Source organism: Triticum dicoccoides, chromosome 3B (assembly GCF_002162155.2).
Source record: "Triticum dicoccoides isolate Atlit2015 ecotype Zavitan chromosome 3B, WEW_v2.0, whole genome shotgun sequence".
NCBI lineage: Eukaryota > Viridiplantae > Streptophyta > Magnoliopsida > Poales > Poaceae > Triticum > Triticum dicoccoides.
Window position 1 is genome coordinate 116,457,282 of NC_041385.1, and position 20,428 is coordinate 116,477,709.

The following is a 20,428-nucleotide window of genomic DNA, read 5'->3' on the forward strand; positions in this document are numbered from 1 at the left end:
GTGGGAGGCGGACTCACCACTCGGTAGGATTTTACAAACTTAGGCGAGCACTGGGCTGCAGCTAAGCCCCCGAGTGGGAGGCGGACTCACCACTCAGTAGGATTTTACAAACTTAGGCGAGCACAGGGCTGCAGCTAAGCCCCCGAGTGGGAGGCGGACTCACCACTCGGTAGGATTTTACAAACTTAGGCGAGCACTGGGCTGCAGCTAAGCCCCCGAGTGGGAGGCGGACTCATCACTCGGTAGGATTTTATAACTTCATCTTAGCCGAAACAGATTCGCTGCTAAGGCAACACATACAAAAGAAATAAACAACAATCATTCGGAAGACTGTAAAATGATGTCTTTTGATAAACAAACTAAGAGGTACTTCTTATTACATCTCATTGGTCTAAATACTTAAGAGTAAAAGGGGCGGAGCAGTTCCGCATTCCAGGCGCGTGGTTCATCTTTGTTGTGCTCGACATTGAAGAGACGGTATGCTCCGTTGTGGAGCACCTTGGTGACGACGAAAGGGCCTTCCCAAGCGGGGGCGAGCTTGTGTGGCTTCTGCTGTTCCACTCGGAGGACCAAGTCTCCTTCCTGGAATGCCCGACCCCTTACGTTCCTGGCATGGAATAGACGCAGGTCTTGCTGATAAATGGTCGACCGGATCAAGGCCATCTCTCTTTCTTCCTCCAGGAGGTCGACTGCATCTTGTCGAGCTTGCTCTGCTTCCTCTTCTGAGAAGAGTTCGACTCGGGGAGCGTTGTGGAGCAAATCGCACGGCAAAACAGCTTCGGCCCTGTAGACTAAGAAGAATGGAGTCCGTCCAGTCGACCGATTGGGAGTTGTCCTCAGCCCCCACAACACTGATGGGAGCTCATCAACCCAAGCTCCTGCCGCGTGCTTGAGGTCACGCATTAACCGAGGCTTCAATCCTTTGAGAATCAATCCATTCGCCCGCTCAGCCTGTCCATTCGCCTGAGGGTGGGCGACCGAAGCATAATCGACCCTCGTGCCTTGGGAAGCGCAAAAGGTTCTAAACTCGTCGGAGTCGAAGTTCGACTCGTTATCCATGTTGATGCTGTGTGGTACACCATATATGAATATCAACTCTCTAATGAAACTCACAGCAGTGCTTGCTTCAAGGTTTTTGATGGGCTTGGCTTTGATCCACTTGGTAAACTTGTCGACTGCTACCAGCACATGGGTAAATCCGGTCATGCCGGTCCTCAGAGGTCCAACCATGTCCAATCCCCAAACGGTGAAAGGCCAGATGAGTGGAATAGTCTTTAGAGCTGATGCGGGTTTGTGGGACATATTGGAGTAAAACTGACACCCTTCACACTTGTCCACTATTTCTTTTGCCATCTCGTTGGCGTACGGCCAATAAAATCCGGCTCGGTATGCTTTGGCCACGATGGTCCGAGAGGACGCATGGTGACTGATACGTCCATTTTGCATCATGCTTTTATATTAATATTTATTGCATTACAGGCTGTTATTTCACGTTGTGGCACAATACTTATGGCTATTCTCTCTTATTTTACAAGGTTTACATGAAGATGGAGAATGCCGGCAGCTGGAATTCTGGGCTGGAAAACGAGCAAATATTGGAAACCTATTCTGCGCAACTCCAAAAGTCCTGAAACTCCACGGAATATCTTAAAATAAATAAAAAAATTGTCGCCAAAGATGAAGGCCAGGGGGGCCACACCCTGCTCACAAGGGTGGGGGCGCCCCCCTGGGGCGCGCCCCCTACCTCGTGGGCCCCCTGGTGGCTCTTCGACGCCCATCTTCTCCTATATGAAGTCTTTCGATGAGAAAAAAATAGAAGGCAACCTTTCGGGACGAGACTCCGCCGCCACGAGGCGGAACCTTGGCGGAACCAATCTAGGGCTCTGGCAGAGTTGTTCTGCCGGGGACACTTCCCTCCGGGAGGGGGAAATCATCACCATCGTCATCACCAATGATCCTCTCATCGGGAGAGGGCAACCTCCATCAACATCTTCACCAGCACCATCTCATTTCCAAACCCTAGTTCATCTCTTGTATCCAGTTCTTGTCTCCAAGTCCGGGATTCGTGCTAGTAGGTTGCTAGTAGTGTTGATTACTCCTTGTAGTTGATGCTAGTTGGTTTATTTGGTGGAAGATCATATGTTCAGATCCTTTATGCATATTATTACCCCTCTGATTATGAACATGAATATGCTTTGTAAGTAGTTACGTTTGTTCCTGAGGACAAGGGAGAAGTCTTGCTATTAGTAGTCATGTGAATTTGGTATTCGTTCGATATTTTGATGAGATGTATGTTGTCTAACCTCTAGTGGTGTTATGTGAACGTCGACTACATAACACTTCACCATTATTTTGGCCTAGAGGAAGGCATTGGGAAGTAATAAGTAGATGATGGGTTGCTAGAGTGACAGAAGCTTAAACCCTAGGTTATGCATTGCTTCGTAAGGGGCTGATTTCGATCCATATGTTTCATGCTATGGTTAGGTTTACCTTAATACTTTTGTTGTAGTTGCGGATGCTTGCAATAGAGGTTAATCATAAGTGGGATTCTTGTTCAAGTAAGAACAACACCCAAGCACCGGTCCACCCACATATCAAATTATCAAAGTACCGAACGCGAATCATATGAGCGTGATGAAAACTAGCTTGACGATATTCACATGTGTCCTCGGGAGCGCTTTTCCTATTATAAGAATTTGTCCAGGCTTGTCGTTTGCTACAAAAAGGATTGGGCCACCTTGCTGCACTTTATTTACTATTGTTACTTGTTGCTCGTTACAATTTATCTTATCACAAAACTATCTGTTACCACGTATTTCAGTACTTGCAGAGAATACCTTGCTGAAAACCGCTTATCATTTCCTTCTGCTCCTCGTTGGGTTCGACACTCTTACTTATCGAAAGGACTACGATAGATCCCCTATACTTGTGGGTCATCAAGACTCTTTTCTGGCGTCGTTTCCGGGGAGTGAAGCGCCTTTGGTAGGTGGAATTTGGTAAGGAAAAATTTATTTAGTGTGCTGAAATTTTCTGTCACTTGTTACTATGGAAAGTAATTCTCTGAGGGGCTTGTTCGGGGTATCTTCACCCCATCCAGTAGAGCAAAGAGTTGCTCCTCAACCTACTCAACCTACTGAACCTATTGAAAATGAAACTCCTTTTGAAATTCCTTCGGGTATGATGGAAAAACTGCTAGCTAACACTTTTACAGGAGATGGGACAAAGCATCCTGATGAACATCTACGCTATGTGCATGAAGTTTGTGGATTATTTAAGCTTGCAGGTATACCCGATGATGTTGTTACGAAGAAGGCCTTCCCTTTATCTTTGAAGGGAGACGCATTGATATGGTATAGGTTATGTGATGATATGAGATCATGGAACTATAAAAGATTGAAATTGTAATTTCATCAAAAGTATTATCCTATGCATCTTGTTCATCGCAATCGCAATTATATATATAATTTTTGGCCTCGCGAAGGAAAAGCATCGCTCAAGCTTGGGGGAGGCTTAAATCAATGTTATATTCATGCCCCAATCACGAGCTCTCAAGAGAAGTAATTATGCAAAGTTTTTATGCTCGGCTTTCTGATAACAATTGCACCATGCTCGATACTTCTTGTGCTGGCTCTTTTATGATGAAGACTATTGAATTTAAATGGAATTTATTGGATAGAATTAAACGCAACTCTGAAGATTGGGACCTCGACGAAGGTAAGGAGTCAGGTATGACACCTAAGTTTGATTGTGTTAAATCTTTTATGGATACCAATATTTTCCGTAAGTTTAGCACTAAATATGGACTTGACTCTGAGATAGTAGCTTCTTTCTGTGAATCTTTTGCTACTTATGTTGATCTCCCCAAGGAGAAGTGGTTTAAATATCATCCTCCCATAGAAGTAAAAGTATCTGCACCTATTAAAGTTGAAGAAGACTGTCACTTATAATGATCCTATTGTTCCCACTTCTTATGTTGAGAAACCACCTTTCCCTAGTAAAGCTGCAACTCTTGTTCATAAAAGCAATGTTAGAACTTATACACCTCCTGAGCAAGTCAAAGTAGAACCCAATATTTCTATTGTTAAAGATCTCTTGTCTAATAATATTGATGGGCATGTTATTCAATTCCGTGGTGAAACTGCTAGAATTGCTAAACCTTGTGCTAGAGATAAACATAGACCTGTGGTAGGCGTGCCTGTTATTTCTGTTAAAATAGGAGATCATTGTTATCATGGCTTATGTGATATGGGTGCTAGTGCTAGTGTTATACCTATTACCTTGTATGGAGAAATTATGCATGATATTGCACCTGCTGAGTTAGAAGATATTGATGTTACAATTAAACTTGCCAATAGAGATACTATATCTGCAATGGGAATTGTTAGAGATGTTGAAGTCTTGTGTGGAAAAACCAAATATCCCGCTGATTTTCTTGTTCTTGGTTCTCCACAAGATAGCTTTTGTCCCATTATATTTGGTAGACCCTTCTTGAATACTGTTAATGCTAAGTTAGACTGCGAAAAGAATGTTGTTACTATTGGCTTGGATGATATGGTTCATGAGTTTAATTTCTCTAAATTTAGTAAACAACATCATGAGGAAGAATTTCCTAGTAAAGATGAAATTATTGGTCTTGCTTCTATTGCCGTACCTCCTAGTGATACTTTAGAACAATATTTGCTAGACCATGAAAATGGTATGTTCATGAATAAAAGAAGGGAAATAGATGAAGTATTCTTTAAACAGGAACCTATTCTACAACACAATTTGCCTGTTGAAATCCTAGGGGATCCTCCTCCACCCAAGGGTGATCCCGTGTTTGAGCTTAAACCGTTGCCTGATAATCTTAAATATGCTTATCTTGATGAAAAGAAAATATATCCTGTCATTATTAGTGCTAACCTTTCAGAGCATGAAGAAGAAATATTATTGAAAACTCTGAAGAAGCATCGTGGCGCTATTGGATATACTCTGGATGATCTTAAGGGCATCAGTCCCACTCTATGTCAACATAAAATAAATTTGGAAGCGGATGCCAAACCAGTTCGTGATCCTCAATGATGTTTGAATCCTAAAATGAAAGAAGTGGTAAGAAAAGAAATACTCAAGCTTCTGGAGGCAGGTATAATTTATCTCGTTGCTGATAGTCAGTGGGTAAGTCTTGTCCATTGTGTCCCTAAGAAGGGAGGTATTACTATTGTCCCTAATGATAAAGATGAATTGATTCAGCAAAGAATTATCACAGGTTATAGGATGGTAATTGATTTCCGCAAATTAAATAAGGCTACTAAGAAAGATCATTACCCTTACCTTTTATTGATCAAATGCTAGAAAGATTATGCAAACATACACATTATTGCTTTCTATATGGTTATTCTGGTTTCTCTCAAATACCTGTGTCGGCTAAAGATCAATCAAAGACTACTTTTACATGCCCTTTTGGTACTTTTGCTTATAGATGTATGCCTTTCGGTTTATGTAATGCACCTGCTACCTTTCAAAGATGCATGATGGCTATATTCTCTGACTTTCGCGAAAAAAAATGCGAGGTTTTCATGGACGATTTTTCCGTCTATGGTTCCTCTTTTGATGATTGCTTGAGCAATCTTGCTCGAGTTTTGCAGAGATGTGAAGAAACTAATCTTGTCTTGAATTGGGAAAAGTGCCACTTTATGGTTAATGAAGGTATTGTCTTGGGGCACAAAGTTTCTGAAAGAGGTATTGAAGTTGATAAAGCCAAGGTTGATGCTATTGAAAAGATGCCATGTCCCAAGGACATCAAAGGTATAAGAAGTTTCCTTGGTCACGCCGGATTTTATAGGAGGTTCATTAAGGACTTCTCAAAAATTTCTCGGCCTCTCACTAATTTATTACAAAAAGATGTACCATTTGTGTTTGATGATGATTGTGTAGAAGCATTTGAAATACTTAAGAAAGCATTAGTCTCTGCACCTGTTGTTCAGCCACCTGATTGGAATTTACCCTTTGAAATTATGTGTGATGCTAGTGATTATGCTGTAGGTGCTGTTCTAGGGCAAAGAGTTGATAAGAAATTAAATGTTATCCATTATGCTAGTAAGACTCTAGAAAATGCTTAACGAAATTATGCTACTACCGAAAAGGAACTTTTAGCAGTTGTATTCGCTTGTGATAAATTCAGACCCTATATTGTTGATTCTAAAGTAACTATTCACACTGATCATGCTGCTATTAAATATCTTATGGAAAAGAAAGATGCAAAACCTAGACTTATTAGATGGGTTCTCTTGCTGCAAGAATTTGATTTGCATATTGTTGATAGAAAAGGAGCTGAGAACCCCGTTGCAGACAACTTATCTAGGTTAGAGAATGTTCTTGATGACCCACTACCTATTGATGATAGCTTTCCTGATGAACAATTAAATGTCATAAGCACATCTCGTAGCACTCCTTGGTATGCTGATTATGCTAATTATATTGTTGCTAAATTTATACCACCTAGCTTCACATACCAAAAAAAGGAAAAGTTTTTCTATGATCTGCGACATTACTTTTGGATGACCCACATCTTTATAAAGAAGGATTAGATGGTGTCATTAGACATTGTGTACCTGAGCATAAACAGCAACAGATCCTACGCAAGTGTCACTCCGAAGCTTATGGAGGACACCACGCTGGAGATAGAACTGCACATAAGGTATTGCAATCTAGTTTTTATTGGCCTACTCTCTTCAAGAATGCCCGTAAGTTTGTTTTGTCTTGTGATGAATGTCAAAGAATTGGTAATATTAGTAGACGTCAAGAACTGCCTATGAATTATTCACTTGTTATTCAACCATTTGATGTTTGGGGCTTTGAATATATGGGACCTTTTCCTGCCTCTAATGGATATACACATATTTTAGTTGCTGTTGATTACGTTACTAAGTGGGTAGAAGCTATTCCAACTAGTAGTGTTGATCATAACACCTCTATTAAAATGCTTAAGGAAGTTATTTTTCCGAGGTTTGGAGTCCCTAGATATTTAATGACTGATGGTGGTTCACATTTTATTCATGGTGCTTTCCTTAAAATGCTTGCTAAATATGATGTCAATCATAGAATCGCATCTCCATATCACCCGCAGTCTAGTGGTCAAGTAGAATTGAGCAATAGAGAGCTAAAATTAATTTTGCAAAAGACTGTTAATAGGTCTAGAAAGAATTGGTCCAAGAAACTGGACGATGCATTATGGGCCTATAGAACTGCATATAAGAATCCTATGGGTATGTCCCCGTATAAAATGGTTTATGGAAAAGCTTGTCACTTACCTCTCGAACTAGAACATAAGGCATATTGGGCTATTAAAGAGCTCAACTATGATTTAAAACTTGCCGATGAGAAGAGGTTATTTGATATTAGCTCACCTGATGAATGGAGAACCCAAGCTTATGAAAATGCCAAGTTGTTTAAAGAAAAGGTTAAAAGATGGCATGACAAAAGGATACAAAAGCGTGAGTTTAATGTAGGTGATTATGTATTGCTATACAACTCTCGTTTAAGATTTTTTGCAGGAAAACTTCTCTGTAAATGGGAAGGTCCCTACGCTCTCGAGGAAGTCTATCATTCCGGTGCCATAAAAATCAACAACTTTGAAGGCACAAATCTGAAGGTGGTAAACGGTCAAAGGATCAAACACTATATCTCAGGTAATCCTATAAATGTTGAAACCAATATTATTGAAACTGTAACCCCGGAGGAATACATAAGGGACACCTTCCAGACCGTCAACAGACTCCGAAAAGGAATAGGTATGTGGTACGGTAAGTAAACCGACTCCAAAACAATTTTTAAGGCAATATTTCTCCGTTTTGGAATATTTAGAAAAATAGAAAAATAAGTGGCAGTCCGGGAAGGACACGAGGCCTTCACGAGGGTGGAGGGCGTGCCCTACCCCCTGGGCACGCACCCCTACCTCGTGAGCACCTTGTGTGCCCTCCGGACTCTGTTTTATTGCACGATATGTATTTTGGTCGGTAAAAATTCATTATATATACTCCCAAAGGTTTTGACTCTCGTATCACGCAAATATCCCCTGTTCTTATTTCGAGCTGTTTTTCTGATAGGTCTAGATCATCATGGCGACCCCAAGTGCTTCCAAGGACAAGTTCCTTCGAGAAGGTTATCAACCCTTACCTCGCGGAGGTGTTGCGACACCCTTAAACCATTGAGATGCGTGATGGGTTGCTGCACATCCGCGATGTTGAGGGACCAAAGGGAACCGGAAGCGTGGAGTCAAGGCTCGGAGCAATGGAGCAACAAGTTTTCAAGTGCCAGGGGATGGTGGAGCGTGGAATCAATGCTAGCCACAAGATGCTCGTGGAGTTCACCAACAACTACGAGCCGGATGCCAAGAACACCGAGGAGGTCATCTTCAAGCTACATGAGAAGATCGAGCACCTCCAAGCCCAAATCTATGATATGCAAAACCAAAACTGTGAGTATGAATATAGATTCAAAAGGATGAGTTTGGCTACAGATTTGAGGATTCCGGAGACTCGATCATCCTTCTATGATGGTGAGCCTATGCCATGGAAGGTGGACGACAAGCCTGCATCATCGACAACACCTCCACCACCGACAACAATGAAGGAGATATAATCACATGGGTATGGGCACTCCCCTTGGCAACTGCCAAGCTTGGGGGAGGTGCCCTGGTATTGTATCACCATTACAACTCCTGTCTTTACCGTTTTCTTAGTTCGATCCTTTTAGTAGTATCTTGATTTAGTAGAATAAAGTTATGGCATGATCTAGTTTTGAGTTTTGCTTTATGATCCTTCTTTGTAATCGAGTCCGTGAGCTATATAATAAAAATTAGTGTTGAGTCAAGGGCTTGATTATTTTGCCATGATCTTGGGTGAATAGAAGAAAAAGAATAAAATGAATCAAAGAGTTCATATTGATCTTATTGAAAGTAATGACTTCACATAGAAAGAGTATGATGATTAAAGGTTGTTGGGAGTTGGCAAATATAGCTTTGGTCATCGTTGCAATTAATAGGAAGTAATAAGGAAAGAGAGGTTTCACATATAGATATATTATCATTGACATCTTTTATGATTGGGAGCACTCATTAAAATACGACATGCTAAGGAGTTGATGTTGGACAAGGAAGACAACATAATGAGTTATGTTTTCTTATATCTGAGATAAAGTATGTTGTCATGGATCCTCTAACATGTTGAGTTTGCCTTTCCCCCTCATGCTAGCCAAATTCTCAGCACCAAGTAGGAATACTATTTGTGCTTCCAAATACCCTTAAACTAGTTTTGCCATGAGAGTCCACCATATCTACCTATGGATTGAGTAAGATCCTTCCAGTAAGTTGTCATCGGTGCAAGCAATAAAAATTGCTCTCTAAATATGCATGACTTATTAGTGCGGAGAAAATAAGCTTTGTACGAACTTGTTGTGGACGTAATAAAAGCGACAGACTGCATAATAAAGGTCCACATACAAGGGGCAATATAAAGTGACGTTCTTTTGCATTAAGATTTTGTGCATCAACTCTAAACGCGCATGACAACCTCTGCTTCCCTCTGCGAAGGGCCTATCTTTTATTATTATCCTCTACCTTATGCAAGAGTCACGGTGATCTTCACCTTTCCTTTTTCATTTTATCCTTTGGCAAGCTTAGCATGTTGGAAAGAACATGATATATATATATCTAATTGGATGTAGGGGAGCATGAATTATTATTGTTGACATTACCCTTGAGGTAAAAGGTTGTGAGGCAAAACTACAAGCCCCTATCTTTCTCTGTGTCCGATTAAAACTCCGTAACCACAAGTATTGCGTGAGTGTTAGCAATTATGAAGGACTAAGTGATAGTTGAGTATGTGGACTTGCTTTTAAGCTTTGACATAGACTCTTTCCGATGTTACAATAAATTGCAATTGCTTCAATGACTGAGGTTATAGTTTGTTGGTGCTCAATAAGGTTTCTAATTCATACTTTTGCATTGTGAAAAGATCATAACTTGAACATAAGTAATCATATGACAAAATCTATATATGTTGCTGTTATGGAAATAATCATGATGCCTTCATGCTCGTATTTTATTTTTATCGACGCCTCTACCTCTAAACATGAGGACATATTTATTGTTATCGGCTTTTCGCTTGAGGACAAGCGAGGTCTAAGCTTGGGGGAGTTGATACGTCCATTTTGCATCATGCTTTTATATTAATATTTATTGCATTATGGGCTATTATTTCACGTTATGTCACAATACTTATGGCTATTCTCTCTTATTTTACAAGGTTTACATAAAGAGGGAGAATGCCGGCAGCTGGAATTCTGGGCTGGAAAAGGAGCAAATATTGGAGACCTATTCTGCGCAACTCCAAAAGTCCTGAAACTCCATGGAATATCATAAAATAAATAAAGAAAAATGGTCGCCAAAGATGAAGGACAGGGGGCCCACACCCTGCTCACGAGGGTGGGGGGCGCCCCCCCTGGGGCGCGCCCCCTACCTCGTGGGCCCCCTGGTGGCTCTCCGACGCCCCTCTTCTCCTATATGAAGTCTTTCGATGAGAAAAATAGAAGGCAACCTTTCAGGACGAGACTCCGCCGCCACGAGGCGGAACCTTGGCGGAACCAATCTAGGGCTCCGGCAGAGCTGTTCTGCCGGGGACACTTCCCTCCGGGAGGGGGAAATCATCACCATCGTCATCACCAACGCTCCTCTCATCGGGAGAGGGCAATCTCCATCAACATCTTCACCAGCACCATCTCATCTCCAAAACCTAGTTCATCTCTTGTATTCAATTCTTGTCTCCAAGTCCGGGATTGGTGCTAGTAGGTTGCTAGTAGTGTTGATTACTCCTTGTAATTGATGCTAGTTGGTTTATTTGGTGGAAGATCATATGTTCAGATCCTTTATGCATATTATTACCCCTCTGATTATGAACATGAATATGCTTTGTAATTAGTTACGTTTGTTCCTGAGGACAAGGGAGAAGTCTTTCTATTAGTAGTCATGTGAATTTGGTATTCGTTCGATATTTTGATGAGATGTATGTTGTCTAACCTCTAGTGGTGTTATGTGAATGTCGACTACATAACACTTCACCATTATTTGGGCCTAGAGGAAGGCATTGGGAAGTGATAAGTAGATGATGGGTTGCTAGAGTGACAGAAGCTTAAACCCTAGTTTATGCATTGCTTTGTAAGGGGCTGATTTCGATCCATATGTTTCATGCTATGGTTAGGTTTACCTTAATACTTTTGTTGTAGTTGCGGATGCTTGCAATAGAGGTTAATCATAAGTGGGATGCTTGTTCAAGTAAGAACAGCACCCAAGCATCGGTCCACCCACATATCAAATTATCAAAGTACCGAACGCGAATCATATGAGCGTGATGAAAACTAGCTTGACGATATTCCCATGTGTCCTCGGGAGCGCTTTTCCTATTATAAGAATTTGTCCAGGCTTGTCCTTTGCTGCAAAAAAGATTGGGCCACCTTGCTGCACTTTATTTAATATTGTTACTTGTTGCTCATTACAATTTATCTTATCACAAAACTATCTGTTACCACTTATTTCAGTACTTGCAGAGAATACCTTGCTGAAAACCACTTATCATTTCTTTCTGCTCCTCGTTGGGTTCGACACTCTTACTTATCGAAAGGACTACGGTAGATCCCCTATACTTGTGGGTCATCAGTGACCACAGGTCCCCGAGTGAATATCATTGAGGATCATTCGGCCTTCTTCTGGCGTGATGCACTTCTGGCAAACCCCAGTTGCACTTTCTCTGAACAACTGTCCTTTTATCACAGTAAAGGCTTTAGACCGTCGGACGATCTGTCGATCCTCTTCTTCATCCTCTGGGAGTTCCTTCCTAAGAATGTAAGTGATGTACGGCACTGTCCAGTCAGGTGTGATGACCAAAACCTCCGTGACTAAGTCGACCGCGACTGGGATTTCAACTTCAGTCGGATCTGTGACGCTCTTGGGCTGCGGTGACTCTTCGGTGAAAGGATCTTCCTGAACTGAAGGTGAATGAATATACTCCAGAAACATGTTTCGGGGAATGGCCTCTCTCTTTGAACCTATCTTGGCTAACTCATTTGTAGCTTGATTTTTCAGTCGGGGTATATGGTGGAGCTCCAAACCTTCAAACCTCTTCTCCAGCTTTCTCACTGCATTGCAATAACCAGTCATGGCTGGGCTCCTGACATCCCATTCCTTCATCACTTGGTTGACCACCAAATCTGAGTCGCCATAGACCATAAGGCGACGGACGTCGAGTGAAATGGCCATACGCAACCCGTGTAGAAGTGCTTCGTATTCGGCTTCGTTATTGGAGGAATCAAAATGAATTTGGAGAACGTAACTGAGCCTGTCTCCGCGGGGGGATACCAAAACTACTCCAGCGCCTGAACCATTCAACATCTTGGAGCCATCAAAGAACATAGTCCAATGCTTTGAGTGAACTTGAGTCGGCAATTGCTGCTCAATCCACTCGGCAAGGAAATCTGCAATTGCTTGGGGCTTGATGGCCTTCTTTGCCTCGAACTTGATATCTAATGGAAGGAGTTCAATCGCCCATTTTGCCACTCGACCAGTTGCGTCTCTGTTGAATTTCAGATAGTGGCGCGTCGCTGACGACTGTAATGGAGTGGTTAGAGAAATAGTGCGCGACTTTCTTCATGGTCATGTATATTCCATAGACAAGCTTCTGATAATGTGGGTATCGTTGCTTGGATGGAGTCAAAACTTCAGAGAGATAATAGACCGGGAGTTGAACCTTGTAAGCTTTTCCTTCTTCTTCTCGCTCGACCGTGAGTATTGTGCTGACAACTTGTCCAGTGGCTGCAATGTAAAGCAGTAAAGGCTCTTTGCTGATTGGCGCAGCGAGCACCGGTTGGGTGGAAAGCAGGGTTTTGAGCTCTACAAACGCTGCATCAGCTTCATCAGTCCACTCGAACTTATCAGACTTCTTCATCAGTCAGTAAAGAGGCAAGGCCTTTTCACCGAGACGAGAAATGAATCGACTCAAGGCGGCCAGACAACCAGTCAGCTTCTGAACGTCAGGCACTCGCACGGGGCATTTCATTCGGATGATGGTATCAACTTTTTCTGGATTGGCGTCGATCCCTCGTTCAGAAATGAGAAAACCGAGTAACTTTCCTCCTGGAACTCCGAACGTGCATTTTGACGGATTAAGCTTGATATCGTACCTCCTCAAGTTGGCAAAGGTTTCTGCAAGGTTAGTCAATAGGTCGGAACCTTTACGAGACTTGGCCACAATGTCATCCATGTACGCTTCCACATTCCGACTGATTTGAGTGAGCAGGCACTTCTGAATCATTCTCATGAATGTGGCTCCGGCATTTTTCAAACTGAAAGACATGGTAACATAGTAAAAGCACCCGAATGGGGTGATGAAGGCTGTTTTTATTTCATCGGGACCATACAGTCAGATCTGATGGTATCTGGAATACGCATCTAGGAAAGACAAGCGCTCGCACCCCGCAGTCGAGTCAATAATCTGATCGATGCGAGGAAGAGGGAAGTGATCTTTTGGGCAGGCCCAATTGATATGCTTGAAATCAATGCACATACGAAGTGAATTATCCTTCTTAGGAACCATGACTACATTGGCAAACCACTCGGAGTGGTAGATTTCACGGATGAACTCTGTTGCCAACAGTTGAGCCACTTCTTCGCCAATTGCTTTCCTCTTCTGCACGGCGGACCGCCGAAGGTGCTCTTTAACGGGTTTTACCTTGGGGTCGACATGCAAACGGTGCTCAGCCAGTCCCCTAGGTACACCTGGCATGTCAGAGGGTTTCCATGCGAAGATGTCCCAGTTCTCACAGAGGAACTGGATGAGCGCTTCTTCCTATTTGCTGTCGAGCATCGTTGAAATATGGGTCGACGCAGCGTTGGGATCGGTCGGGTGAATATGAATCGGCTTCGTTTCACCAGTCGACTGAAATGTAGAGTCTGTAGCAGGCTTCTTGGCTCGGAGCAAATCACTCGGATCTGCACTCTTCTGATACTCTTTCAATTCGACCGCTGCCATCTGAGCGTCGGCGATCTTGGAACCTTTCTGAAAGCATTCCTCTACCTTCTGCCGATTGCCAGTTACTGTGATCACACCTTTGGGGCCAGGCATCTTCAGTTTGAGGTACACATAACATGGTCAAGCCATAAAACGTGCATAGGCTGGCCTACCCAAAATGGCATGATAGGCACTCTAGAAATCCACGACTTCAAATGTCAACTTCTCCTTATAGTAATGCTTGGAATCACAGAAAACCACGTCGAGGGTGATCTGGCCGAGTGATTCGGCTTTCTTCCCAGGGATAACACCATGGAAACTCATGTTGCTCTCGCTAAGTTTGGACATCGGAATGCCCATCCCCTTCAAGGTTTCAGCGTAAAGGATGTTTAGGCCACTGCCACCATCCAACAGTACTTTGGTCAGTCGAGTGCCCCCAACCACAGGGTCGACCACCAGTGCTTGCCTCCCAGGGGTGGCCACATGAGCGGGATGGTTCGACTGGTCGAATGTGATGGTTGTCGGAGACCATCTCAGATAGGTGGTCTTCTCCGCAGGGGCGACCATGTTCACTTCTCTGTTGATGACCTTCAATCGACTCTTGCTTTCAACATCAGCAAAAATCATCAGAGTGGAATTGACTTTGGGATAACCATCATCTTCCTCTTCATCCTTGTCTTTGTCCGACTCATTCTCCTTCTCATTGGGCGGTTTCTCTCGGAACTGCTGGATTAGGAGTCGACATTGCCGAGTGGTATGCTTCGGGTAAATCAGATTACCTTCCTCATCTTTCTTTGTGTGGATGTGGCATGGCAAATCCAGCACATCATTCCCTTCTTTATCCTTCACCTTCTTAGGGGGCCAGGGCCCCTTAGGTTTTCCCTTAAACTTTCCTTGATTCACTGCTGCGATCTCTCCACGTGCTGCTAGCTCGGCTTTACGCTTCTGCTTCCGACTGGAGTTACCTCCACCGGCCTCTTGGCCGACTGGTTTGCTCTTCCCGCTACGGAGTCAATCCTCTTCTTCTCCGTTAGCGTACCGGGTGGCTATCTCCATCATTCGAGCTAGAGTCATATCTCCAGTTCGACCGAATTTTAAGACCAACTCCCTGTATTTGACGCCTTCCTTGAAAGCACATACAGGTTGATGCTCTGAAACATTCTCGACGGTGTGATGCAAAGTGGACCATCTCTGGATGAACTCCCTCAAAGTCTCATTCGGCTTCTGCACACAATGCTGCAGCTCGGGCAAACCTGCTGGTCACTTGCACGTGCCCTCAAAAGTTCTCACGAACACTCGGGATAGCTCTTCCCAACTGTGAATACTACCTGGAGTCAACTAAGTCAGCCACGCTCGGGCCGATCCTTCCAACATAAGAGGGAGATGCTTCATCGCTATCTCGTCATTGCCGCCCCCAATCTGCACAGCCACTCGATAATCTTGAAGCCAAGTTTCCGGCTTGGATTCGCCGGTGAACTTACTGACCCCGGACACCAACCTGAAATTGTGAGGAATCACTGCTCCTCTGATGGCTCTGCTAAAACACTCGGGACTAGAAACATGCACTCGGCTGCCACTTGGACGGTCTCTGCCTGGGTCTTCTCTGTGCGCCTTGTTTCGGTCGACTAGGCCTTGAACGAGGATAGAGCTCACATCAAAGCCCGGTTCCCTTGGGTCGACTGAAGCTCCGCGCTCACCACTATGACGGCGCCTGTCATCGTTCCGCCGAGGCACATACGACGCACTCCTCGGGGGAGGCATGGGTCCTCAACGGTGATTGTCACGGTCAAGTGGATGATCATATTGCCCACGCCCTTCATGCCGTGGAGGTGATCTGGGGCTGCGAGCCGACTGAACTGTGTCCGCTGCAACGGATCTGCTGTGAATCCTGTTCCGCGACTGAGATACTATTGTATTCTGCTCTCCTGTCGCCCTGAGCAGGGCCCAGATTTGCATCAACCCTCTGCCAGCTTCCGACTGGGAAGGTTGGATCGACTCTGCTATGCGGGCTGCAGTTGTGAGATTTTGAATCGGAGTGCGGTATACCTTAGGTGGAGGCAGAAAAAGTTGTCATCGACTGGACTCATGGATCCGCTCCTGAGCGCACTCGTCGAGAGCCCGCTGGAGGTTATCCAGTCGAGTGCGCTCAGCCAGATTAGCTAAGCGCACCTCCTCCAAGGCTGGAGCCTCGGGGGTTTCTCTAACGATGGGCGTGTGGAGTGCATCCAAGTTGTGGCGACGAAGTTCTTCCCTCTGCTGAGAAGAGAGGGGCTTGAGTCGGTATTCCTCGTGGACGTGCGACGGATCGCCGCCTCCATCTCCGCCGCCCTCACGGCGGAAACCAGGTGGGCTATGAGGCCCATCGACCATCAAGACTTCGGCTGCAGAATCGCTGCTATCGCACTCGGATGCGGTCTCCGCGGAGGCAGTCGACAGATCGAACGGGCCATGGAGAGTCTCGTCGGGCTCGCTTGCCGCGACTTGGTGGGTGGTCGACTGCCGAGACACCGCTGTTTCACCCACCGCTGAAGCCGCGATCGACCGGACCGCTTGCAGCGGCGGACAGCGGGGAGGGAAAACACCATTGGAGTCGACTGATATTGAGTCAATGGCTGCCGGAGAAGAACGTCGCGAATGCACGCGCAGAAGTGCGTCGCCCCTTGGACGAGGAGCGCCTCAGTGTCCAGGGGAGCTTCTTGGAGCCATGTGGAGTCGTCGGCAACGAAAACGAGCGCGCCGAGACGGATCTCGCGGCCCTCAGCCAATCCGCCGCCGGAAACCATGATGATGGTGATCGGAAAAACTTGCAACTTCACCAACAAGTCACTAAGACACCTGCCCCAAGGTGGGCGCCAACTGTCGTGGTTCTAAGGCTGACAGTAGAAAGGGGGGTAGGTATGGAGAGGCAAGATCTTAGGTATGGTGAAGATGTACACACAAGATTTATGAGTTCAGGCCCTTCTCGGAGGAAGTAATAGCCCTACGTCTTGGTGCCCGGAGGCGGTCGATTGGATTATGTGTGTTGAATTACAGAGGGTGCGAACCCTTATGCCAGAGGAGGGGGTGGCTTATATAGAGTGCGCCAGGACCCCAGCCCGCCTCCATTACAAGGGAACTAATGTACATAAAGTAAGGGGCGTTACTAGTAACGCCAGCATTAAGTACTCTTAATGCTCAAGACTAAGGAGTGAATATCCAGCCGTTGTACGTCCTATCGACTCCTGGTATTCAACGTAGTTGAGTGGTTCCCATATGGTCGAGTGAAGGTAGAGAATTCTGGTCGAGTGATTGCATCATCGAGTGGATTCTTGCTCTTCTCATCTTCTGGGGTAGTGACCTTGGGTAGGGCGTGTAGGTCAGGCCTATGACCCTACCCCAGGTCTGTATCCTCATCAGTCAAGTCATCGACCGTGGCTATTAAGTGGGTGGTGGGTGGGCAGCGAATTTCTTTGTCGCCAGCTTCCCACTCGAGCCGGACATAGTTCAGCCAGGAGTCTCTTGACAGAGAGAGAGACCTTAAAGAATCTAGCACGTCTCCTAAGGGTGAGTGCTGAAAAATATCCGCGGCGGTGAACTCCATGACTGGAGCCCAGTTAGATTTAATGGGCACGGACGTGCGCGGCCTAGAGCATACGGCTGGAGGTGAGTCCGGGGGTCCGGAGACACAGATCCCCTTAGGAGAGGAGTCTGTGTTCGGCTCCAACGCCGAGGAGTGTGTGGCCTCTGAGGCGGTGTCCATCCACCCGTCGTTGGAAGGCACGGCCCCCTCTGGAATGAAGTCCGGAGCGGTAGCAGGTGCGATGTTCCGAATACTGTCTGGCTGCCGATCTAGGTCGTGCATGTCGTGATTGTTTGGCGCTCCTGACACCGGCCCGAATCCATCGAAGATCAAGTCTCCGCAGATGTCGGCGGTGTACTTTAGGTTTCCAAACCAGACATGATGGTCGGGGGCATAGCTATCGATCTACTCCAGATGCCCAAGCGAATTGGCCCGTGGTGCGAAGCCGCCGAACACGAAAATCTATCCAGGGAGAAAAGTCTCACCCAGGACAGCGTGGTTGAAGGCTGGAGAAGCCATCTAGCCTTGCAGCAATGACACAGAAGAACTCTCAATGAAAGCACCAATGTCGGTGTCAAAACCGGCGGATCTCGGGTAGGGGGTCCCGAACTGTGCGTCTAAGGCTAATGGTAACAGGAGACTGGGGACACGATGTTTACCCAGGTTCGGGCCCTCTTGATGGAGGTAATACCCTACTTCCTGCTTGATTGATCTTGCTGATATGAGTATTACAAGAGTTGATCTACCACGAGATCAGAGAGGCTAAACCCTAGAAGCTAGCCTATGGTATGATTGTTGATGATGATTGTTCTCCGTCCTACGGACTAAACCCTCCGGTTTATATAGACACCGGAGGGGGCTAGGGTTACATAGAGTCGGTTTACAGAGGAGGAGATCTACATCCGGATCGCCAAGCTTGCCTTCCACGCCAATGAGAGTCCCATCCGGACACGGGACGAAGTCTTCTATCTTGTATCTTCATAGTCCAACAGTCCAGCCAAAGTATATAGTCTGGCTGTCTGGATACCCCCTTATCCAGGACTCCCTTAGCCAGCGCCAGGACAAGAGCACCGGGCCGAGGGAGTTGGCTGTCCGTGTACGGCTCAGACGGACAATGGAAAGAGAACTAGTGCGGTCGCGGCTAAATTTCGTGTTTTGACCATTTTTGCTTACAATTTCAGGATCTGGCCCATGTTTGAAAATATTTCGGGATCTGACCCTTTTGCCTACCGCTATGGGGCTTGGCGGTAGGCTTGCACGTCCTACCATCATCGGCTCTGGCGGTAGGCCCTTTGACGGCGACTGACGGCCGTCGGCGCGTGCTGACATGGAAAAGGTCCTACCACCAGAGACCCTGGCGGTAGGGTACTGAAGCCTACCGCCAGATCCTCTGGCGGTAGGGTCCTGGATATTTGGATAAGGTGGGGAGGGGCTGGTTTGTGGGCCCCACCACCACTCTTCTTCCCCACTCACCTTCTTCCCCGTGCTTAGCCCCTCTCCCCCCTCTCTCCCCCTCACAAACGCCCCCTAGATCCCCTCCATTTGCTTGAGATTTCACCGGTGGATCCGGAGCATTTTCATCACCCAAGGTACCTCCCCCATTTCCACTCATTTTGATTAGTTGAAATCTTTATTTTGCATGGATTTGGTGAACTTATTGCAAACCCTAGGTGTTGATCTTGTTGTGTGCATTTATGATGCATTTATGGCTAGGGTTAGTGTTAGTGTTAGTGTTAGGGTTATGGTGGTTATGTTGGGGGTTAGGGTTATAGTTGTTATTTTGGGGGTTATGGTTAGGGTTAGGGTTAATGGTTAGGTTAACTTGAGTATGAATAGTAGTTATTTGTCTGTTTTGTGCAAAATTTAGTTAATTTGTCCATTTGAGTTGGTTGGATGACACATGTGGATTGATTATATTGTTTCTAATTTCTTAGATGCATAAGCTCGTAAATGTTCATTATTTGGACAAGACGACATTTATGCTTGGAAATGACGATGAAGGGGAAGAGGCTATGGTTTTTGACACAAGTCCAAGCTTTGATGATCTTGTAGTTAAAGTGAGAAGCGTGTTACATTGGAATGACCCAAATGCCAAGGTTAAGCTTATTGGAAGGTATGATGTTGGATTGGGAGTAAAGTCCTGATTAAAGAGTATGCCCATCACCTCCCAATTGCATTGGAATGTATACAAGGAAAAAGTAGACGCATCAGAAGACAAGTCTCTTGAGATCTTTGCCACAAAGGTTGATCCTCCTCCTCCCTTGCAAATTGACCTCAACCGCAATGTATCCTCCCCAATACATGATGATAGTGCCGAGGTGTATATCCCCAATTGTTCTAGCCAACCACCAAGTAGCCAACCCAATGAAGATCATATCAATGCTAGCGCCATAGTAATCTGTCATGATTCTATTCCTCATGTTGAAGAAGATGCTAGTGGTCATGTTCATGATGGTGCTATTGTTGCTCAAGAGGATGCTTACACGGAGAATGAAGAGATCCATTACAATCCAATTGGTAACTTGGATGTCATTGTGCGGCAACAAGACATGGACCATACCCTCCCTTATAACCGTATGTGTGGATATAACTCGGATGACGAGGGTCCGGAGGAAGAATTGGATGAGGATGGCTTGACTGCGCAAGAAAATGAAATCTACATGAAGGTGACCGGCAAGGAGAGAGGGCCGCCATTGTTCAGGGATGTGAGTCTTGCGGACAATGTAGTTGTTGACGGTGGGCTGAGATTCAGGTTGTCTGAGCCAACACCGTGCCCCAAATTCAGTGATCCTCGGCCAGAAAATGAGGATGAGAATGCACATTTGAAGAAAGG